The sequence below is a fragment of the Aptenodytes forsteri genome, unplaced genomic scaffold (assembly GCF_000699145.1).
Source record: "Aptenodytes forsteri isolate BGI_AS27 unplaced genomic scaffold, ASM69914v1 Scaffold11, whole genome shotgun sequence".
NCBI classification, from domain to species: Eukaryota; Metazoa; Chordata; class Aves; order Sphenisciformes; family Spheniscidae; genus Aptenodytes; species Aptenodytes forsteri.
This window is the reverse complement of record NW_008794155.1, coordinates 2,646,498-2,655,428: the sequence shown is the minus strand read 5'-3', so window position 1 is coordinate 2,655,428 and position 8,931 is coordinate 2,646,498.

The window sequence follows — 8,931 nt, the reverse complement described above, 5'->3', positions numbered from 1 at the left end:
ACCCTCCCGGCCGCGGGGGAGCCCCCGCTGGAGCGGGAGCCTCGGGGGCCGGGGGGCTCCCACGGGCAGAGTTCTCCCCCGTCTGCCGGTGTGAACGGCCCTCGTCTCTTCGCAGGGTGTGAAAACTTCTACCATTTTTACCAAGTCTGCACTCCCGTGCGCTGTTGCAGCTGTGCATATGTATATATCCAGGTATATATGTACATATATATTAGTTGGAGTGGGCTAACAGAACAGGCACGGGGGTGGGTTTCATCACTTTTCCCAGCAAACACTAGACATGCATACAAATCCAATTTCTTCTTCTGTTCAGAATGTGTGCCTACCTCAGCCATTTACTTATTAAAAGGTCATCATAAGCACTAGTTGATTACACCTCTTTTCTCCATAAAAATTTGACAGCCTGTCTGCGCTCAGAAACTCGTGAAAGGTCATGGCGCAGGTTTTCTCAAATGAATCATCTCTACCTGATTAAGCAGCCTTGACTGACTGTTTTTTTACAGTCCCAGAAGCTTATTTGTGGTGGTGGCGGTGTCTAAATATTAATCCCTCTTCCCAAATCAGGGCTGGATTAGCAGTCGTATCTCTTTAATCATGGGTGCACGCACTTAGGATGGACAGCTGCTTTGACATATTTGGCTGGGAGTCATGCCCTCTCGAAATACAGCTAGTACCGACAGGCAGGGCCACGTCTATGCACTGCGCTCATCTGCTGGAATGGCGAAGTGCCAGTTTACGCTTGTTGCACCTTCCCTTTGGGCAGAGGTTGTAGGCAAAAACGGACAAGCAGCTCTGTCAGCCAATTGCAACTGTACCATAGCTTGGCGTATTAATGAGCAAAACTTCTTTAATGTGATTTTTATTTATATTACTTGGGGGAGAGAGGGGAAAAGGTTTTTGATTTCCCATCGGACGATGTTTTTGAGATTTTTGTGATTTCCGTAACGAAATATCGATGCAATAAACTTAGCTCCAGGTTGAGGTACTTTGAGAGCAAAGGCTGCAGAAATACGAGGCTGAGTGGGCAGGTGTGTGCCGTGCCATTGATCCAAAGGGGTTCCTTCGGGGTGCAGAGCAGGATGTGGCCCTTCATCATCGGATGCCGGGGAAAGCCATGTTCAAAATCATGCAAGTGATAGTTTTCCCTAGAGTATGTGAATATAACTGTGTCATACTTCCATAGTCTTAAAAGCTCTATCTTCTGTCTGCTTAACCTTTTTATAAAGTCAATGATCTAGAAAGTTCTGAAGTTGAATTTCAATACTTAGAAGTGCTGCTTTTAGTTTCCTGGGAAATGAAGTTCCCAGGTAAGCTTGCACTGTCTTCCATGTGGGTTTCTCCCATTTAGTCACATACAATATTTCTAGAGTGAAATTCTAGCTCAGTTGAAGTCAATGACAAAACTCCCATTGACTTTAACGGAGGCAGGATTTCACCCTCGATATGTTCTGGTAGCTGAGCAGTGTAGGTAATTGTTTGTTTGTCAGACTCAGTCATTTGCTTACCAGTGTTTTCCTGTCTTAGCATTTCAGTTTCTTTGGGAGCTTTTTTATTACTGGAAGTAAAACAAAACCAAACCAAAATGACTCAACAAAAAATCTCCAGCAGTTTCAGAACCCCGAGACAAAACTACTACTGGTATTAACAAAATCAGAATTTATGGCTTAGTGATAAACTTGAAGAATGAGAAAAGGAATAAGCAACACTCGGGAAGATAATGATGCTGTATCTGCAGAGAAAAACAAAATGATTTTCACTGACATTACAGCAATAGCTAATTCAGAGGTTAAGGACAAAGGGGTGGCCAAATGATTCTTGTGCTGTTTCCAAGGCAGTTTGAAAACGCAGAGCAAGAAATTTTTTTTCAGATAAGGAGACTTGTAAAAGGGCCAAAATGCTGGTGACTTCACTTACTGGGTTATTGATTGGGATAACATTTATGCAAGTGCTAGGGGGAGCATATTCCTCAAGGAAGGTGCAGTAATGCAGGATTGCTGGTTTTTTACAGTTTGCTGAATTGCTAATAACAAGCAAGAATGGGGCTGCATGAATGTAAAGCAGATGAGTGGGCAGTATTTTATGTGTAGTGATAAGGTGTTGCCTGAAATTTGCCTTCATGCTACATGGAGAAAGATATCTGATGGCCGTTGTAAGGAAGCATTCAACAATATTCAAAAGACTGGAAATATGAAATATCTGATTGATATAGTTGCAGTCTAGTGGCTGGTATTTCTTTGATTTGCCTTTATTTTTTGAATAACTGTGTTAATAGGAAGTATATAAAAAAAAGAATTTGGAAGAAGAGGATTTGGAAAAGCTATACCTATGAAGAGAGCAAGTTAATTAGAGGATAACAAAAGAAACAAATCTAAATTCGTGGCTCAGAAGGTCTGTGGTCACAGCCAAGAAGCCTTCCAAATGTATTTCCATTAAATAGAAAGTGTAACCCAAAACTGTTTCATTTGTAAAAAAAAAAAGACATTTAGAGACAAAAATGCCTCTAAAAACAGTACTTCAACGTTTACGGCATCATTCTGCGCCTGCAGGTCACGCTGACTTCAGTTAGATTCTCTTGTTTATTCAAGAGCAGAAATGCACCATAATCCTATAGCCAAAAAAATTTTTTTGGATAACAGTGTTCATATTTTTCTGCCTCATACCGTGGTGCTCCTGTTGCCGCATGCCATGTTTTTGGAGGACTATACCCTTTATTGTTTGTGTTCACCGTCAAAGTCATTAAACGTACATAGAAATTTATTTCCTTGTACAGTATTGCACACACGTACGAGGCGGTATGTAAGTGTTGCAGGCAAAAGTAGCACAGGTCTGTAGTACAGAATTCCGAGCCGTGGCAGGCATTCAAACACAGATCAGCCATCCATTCGCATGGGTTCTTCAAGTGGCTACGGGGCTCCCTTCCTCACAGGGGAGGAATGTTGACCAACCCTGAATTTTGGTACTGTTGTGAGCTGTTCTCCCTCGTGAAGAGGCACCAGGCATGCAAGCTGTGCAGGCGTGTGTGGAGTAATCCGCGACGCTCCTGTTTGCAGGTTAATATCCAGGATGCTTCTTATTCAGTGCTACCTGATAAAGCAGGTCCATGAGATATTTCAGTCACATTTGACAGATTCAAGGGAGAGTCCAGAGGGATCTAACAAAGAGAAACAAATAAAGGACTGGCTGGAAATGTCCACACAGTTGAGAATAATACATTTGACAAAACGTTATTCATTACGTGTCTGTCTGTCTGTGACTTTGGCTGGCTGTGACAACTACTTCTGTCCTTCACAACAAACCTGGATGATGGAGTTGTCATTTTTATTGCCGTTCATAATAAATATGACTGCCATACAATACACGTTGATCGAAGAATCTTTTCAATGGCATTTTACCCTATAGAGGTTCTGTAAGAGAATGATTGTAAGGAGAGAAGATTGAGGAGTAGTCAAAATATGGAATGGTACAAGAGAATTTTTTGGAGGAGGAGGACTTGCACAGAGCACATTAAATGAGGCAAGGTTAAACGTGAGGCAGATTTAAGGCTTCATGTGTTTAAGTCATGTCAGGTGGGATGGTGAACCTTCCAGATTTTAATAAATATCCTCTACTGATTTTGAACTAGCAGTCTGCTACCGCAATGCAATTTCCCAGGTAGGGGAGGAGCAGGACCAGCTCTGCCCTGGACTGCTGGTAGTTGATTAATGTGGGATCTAACAAGTCCCTTCTTGATATTCTACCCAGCCAGATTTAGCATGACACTTATCTCTTCACTTGCAGTCTCTTCACTTACAATCTCTGTTCTTCATCTGAATTGATCTGTGCCATGATTCGCCGGTGTGTTAATGAGTTTTCTGTGTGGTGGAGTGCTAGAGGCCTTGTTAAACTCCAGAGACATCCTGCCTACTGCATTTTATTTATACGCCCACTCCGTTACCCTTGACAAAAAGGAGCTGAGTTGTTTACCTTGAGTTTTTGTAAAAAAATTTGTCTTACAGTAATTTTCTCTGCTCTGGCTGCCCATGGAGGCAAATCCGAATATATTATTCACCTGTTATTTCAAAACTGTTTAAACTTGCCAAATCTAAGTGGTGTTTTACACGATTCTGCTGATATTCTCAAAGTTGTTATTAACTGCCTCAGAAGTAATTTTTGATCGTGGTTGCATCCAGCAGAATGGTGACAAGGCATATTCTTTTCTCTGTCAAATTGAAACAATATAAGGACAGTATACCTGCCCTCGGAAACAAAATGTTTTGCAAGCAGTATTTGTGCAGAGACTTTTTTGTTCATTAAAGCTGAAATGCAACCAGAGCACCCCCCGCCTGCCCCCTTATTTCATTGCTTATTAAATCCGTCCTAACCGAGCTTGATTGGTGATTGGGAAGATGTTGTCTGTAACATTCCTCTGTGGTGTGTGGTTTGGGGGCTGAGATCCTTTGCCAACCTGATTGGAAATCCACGTGTTGGTGAGAATCCAGACCTTGGATGAAAGCTGTGGTTGCTCGTGCTTCTTTCTGTAGCTGGCTGGCTGGCTTAGGAAGGGCTCTTCCACTGTTCTGTACTTTGCCATGTGAATCCACGCCTCAAACATACACTGCTGAAGTGTGCCCTGTTTGGTTTTATAGAGAAAAGGGACTTGAAGCGCCATCCAGCAGAGTGTCGTGGACTCTTCAAACTTTTCTTGTGATAAAGTACCAACAGCTCATGCTCTTTCTGTCCACTTCCAGATGCTGTCAGCGTGATGGGCAGTCTGTGTAGTGTCTTACTTACCCCACATTCCTTGTTTTTGCCTTTTCGGAGACTAATGGTTTGCTAGGTGTGTTTCGCAATGTCTTATGATCCAGGCTTATCAGCTTGGATGACTGATGGAGAATCTAGTTTTTCTAGCTTCCCTGGAGTTTTCTAGGTCACTGAGAAGTATAAGAGTAGAACATATATTATTAAATAGGCATAGAATTGTCATACAGACCTGCGTTTGTTTATTTTTTTTAATAAAGGTGGAATGCTACTGTAGAAATGCAACTGAATTTTAGTTATAAAAAATACTCGGCTGCTGTAGTAATGAACATGAACACGAGATGTAGAATCGTCCACTTGTGTGGAACAACTATTGCAAACACTTCAAAATGCTTATTGCCATTTGATTTGTTCCATCTTCCCCTCCCCATGATTGCTAGATCTTGCAAAGAAAGCTTTTTTTTTCATACTTGTAGTTTTACAATATCCTTTTATGAAAAGCAATATACTGCACAAGATTTTGTAGATACTTTAAAGGAGGTATTTTCAACAGTTTCTTTCAAGTGCTTAGAGCTGACAAATACAAAGATATCCAAAAACCCATGAAAGAAATATAATTGACTGTATAATTACTGGAGCTTCTGCAATATAACCGCAACTGAAGTTGTTTGTATGGTTTCTTTCCCTCTTCTTAGCTTCTTGAGTGTCCTCCTATAAAGATAACTCAAAATCTGACATTCTTTAGATACTTCACTTTATTCTCCTTAGCACTTCAACTGAACACTTACGCTTCCGTTAACGAAGACATCTGTGATCATGATTCCATAGTTCAAATTAGATTAGAGGACAGATTCAATTTCAGTCACTCAGGTTCAAGTCAGAACTGACTTCATTGTCACCAGTCGAGTTAATCTCTCTCTGCACCAGTGTAGCTGATGGCATAATCAGAATGATAATCAGCTGCTGAACTGTAGGTAAAATTTTAAGGTTGCCTCATAATTGCTCAGTGTTACAAAAGCAGAATACAAGAGTTGGTCCTCACTGGTTAGCAATCCCTTTGGTTCCAAACTGACATCACGGGGAAGCCAGTTTTAAGCTGCTGTTGGAAATACTACACTGATATTAGAGGGGGGCGTGAAGGTAAATTCCTTCATATTCTCAATTTTTGTAAGAGAAGTTGAAGTGGAATATATGTGTGTGTGTTTGTGTGTGAAAACGTAAAGCTATTTCAGTTTGTATTGTAAAGAAGACAGCCAACTTTTCAGTGCCATGTAGAGAAATAGGTGTACTGGAGCCACCTTTCCCAGGGCAGCCTGGCAGACGTGTGAGCTGCTAATGCGTCGTTGCGTGCCCAGGCATGGCCACAGCCAACCAGCAATGTCACGCCGTGCCAGCATTGCCTGGTACCCATCTCCTCTGCTCCAGCATAAGAGGCGGCTGTGGATATGCCGGAACTCTTTTGTGAAATGGCTTCTGTTTACCGGGCACCCTCTGGAAAACACAAGGGCACCCTTATGCAAAAATGTTGTAAAAGATTCAGAACTAAAATTTTGAGACCTACTTAAATCCAGTCCAGCATTTGCAAAAAGCCTGAAAGATTTAGAAGGGATTTAAAGAGGTATTAGCAGGCTGTACCAGTGAAGAGGTGGATGCATAGGCTGTTTGTAGCATCTGGCAAGACATGGTGTTCATCTGATCTTCAGCTGGAGAGGACCTCTGTGGGGCTATTTCAGTTTGAACAAATTAAATCAGCCCTTAGGTATCTCTGAGGTGTTTTAGGATCTCCTTTGCTCCCAGTAGCAGAGTCTGGGAAAGGCAGTTTAGAATAAAATCATCTCATCCCTGACCTTTTACTCAGATTTGAGGCAGTGGGGGTAGGTACTACCTTTATCGTTCTTCAGATAGGGATGTGGAAAGTTTTCTAAAAAGTTCCTTTAGCCAATTTCTAATTAAACCTAAAAGGGAAGGCAGATAATTTCACAAATTGGAAAAAATAAAACAAAACCCAGTGATCTACTTAAAATAGAATTTTCTCTAAAAAACACGTCCTTTAATTGAAAAGAGTGTTTTGGAAGCCTAAATCCACAGCTGTTGGTGAATATGTCTGTTCAGTGGTTCTTTGGAGCTGGAATAATATCATTTAATAAATAATAGGTGAATTATGGCAAACAAAGAGTTTACAGTCTGAAAGCTTAAAAAGGTATTCTGTAATGCCAAACAAACATGGAATGATGCCAGTATTATGCTTTTGGTGTGAATTTTTAGCTCTATCAATGTAGATAGGATCATGTAAAATAAGTTTGACTAAGCTATTTAGATGAGGGCGCTGTGCAGACTGTAACAATCATCTCATGTATACTGCGAGTGTAAGAATGGATTATATTTTTTGTGGTTTTATACCTCTAGAATTTTTTTCTTGATTGTTATATGGTAAGTCTTTTACGTATGTTACAGATTGCACACCAAAGATGAAGCTCAGACACAGAAAACCCTCTACAAAGATTATTTAACCTTTCTTTGGGTGCCTACGGGGATATCACTTGGAAAAGATAAGTCACTCTCATTAAGATTCCTGCTGACAATTGGCAGACCAGGTGGTCCTGCATAACACAAGCGCAGGGTCTCATATCCTGAGTCTTTAAAGATTGTGCAGGTATAAAGAGTGGCTTACCGGTGCTCTGAATTAAACCAAACTGTTTTGTGTTAGTTTAAAGAAGTGCTGTTCGCCTTGTGTTTTCTGACCATGCCCTGCTTTCCCCCTGAAATGTGCCCAATTTACTGTCAGTCTTACAGCACGTTTTGGAGCCTTGTAGATCTCTTCTTTCGTGCTTCTCTTTCTTTTAAAATAACTAGAGCTTCCAAGCTGCCTTACGGGGTCCCAATAGGCTGGAATGACCCACTGTCTAAAACAGTGGACTTCCCTCACAGTGGATGCTGCTGAATCTTTCTTAGAGATATACAACCTTTCCATAATACACAACTGCTGATTAGCGTCACAGTTTCTTCTTTCTCACTTCAGACTGTCGCTAACCGCTCCCTGTCCAAGACTTCTGCTTCACTTTGGGCCAGCACACACTATCATGATGTTTCAAACACTGGTCCAGAACTACTGCCTTGTGTGTGATCTCAGCTTTCACGGAAAAAGTGAAAATGCCGATAATATTGTAATGAAGAAAACTTGAAATCCTGAACTGAGCATACCTGATGGAGAGCTGTCTGAATTCACGATGCACTGAAAGTGTACCTCTGTTACGTGCAAAGTAAGCTCTTCATCTTTATTAAAAAGCCGTCTAGTTGAGTGATTAAAGTTACGGCTTTGCTAAAGTCCTTGCTGATTGGAGATTTTTAAAATTTTTAATCCTTTTGAAATGAATGATATTTAAATTCATTTTATCGCTTTTGCCGATTCTATCTAAACCTCCACTGCAATCATTGCTGTTACTTACATTGATGGGAGAGAAAACAGTAGGCCAACATCTGTGTTTATACAGGTAGAGTACATATAATTTCTTAGTGTGTTTACTGTCAGTTTTTTTTTTTTTCCAGTTGTACTTGCCTGTTCTTTTGGACGTTTTGCTCTCTGTAGTAACCCGCTGCCAAATCTTATAAAACAACATTTCCGTTCGTATTAAGAATACCACCAGAACCTTGTAAAGAGGAATTTTGTTCTTGTATCTGGCATTAAGAGTGTGTCGTTAAAGAAACTGCAGTTTGACATATCCAGCAACTGTACTGAAAATGATTTCTTACAGGAAATAATAGCTTTCTGCTGAAATCATTAAGATTAAATTCTTGACTTGTCCTGGGATCTTTGAAGGTATGGAGAGGCAGGCTTGCATAGTTCTGTGCCTGTTAGGCACATCTGCATGCTGACCTGCCTTCTAGGCAGACCTGAGTAAGTTGCTTGCCTGAAAGGTGCTGTAGAAAGGCTCATAACTCACTTTGCAGGCAGGCAAGAACAGGTACCTGTCTAGGAGCCATCCCCTTGTTGATGACCTGCCTCCAAGGCGGACCTGTCTAGTTATCTTTTCTGTCTTTGAAGCAGCTCCATTCAGAGCTGTGTCCTTAGCAGACTGAACTGCTGCCTGCCTGGGAGGCACTTGGGATGATAAGCTTCCTTGTAGACAATCCCGAGCAATTATTTACCCAAAACATCATCTTTCCGAAAGGGACATTTAGAATGTGAATTTATAA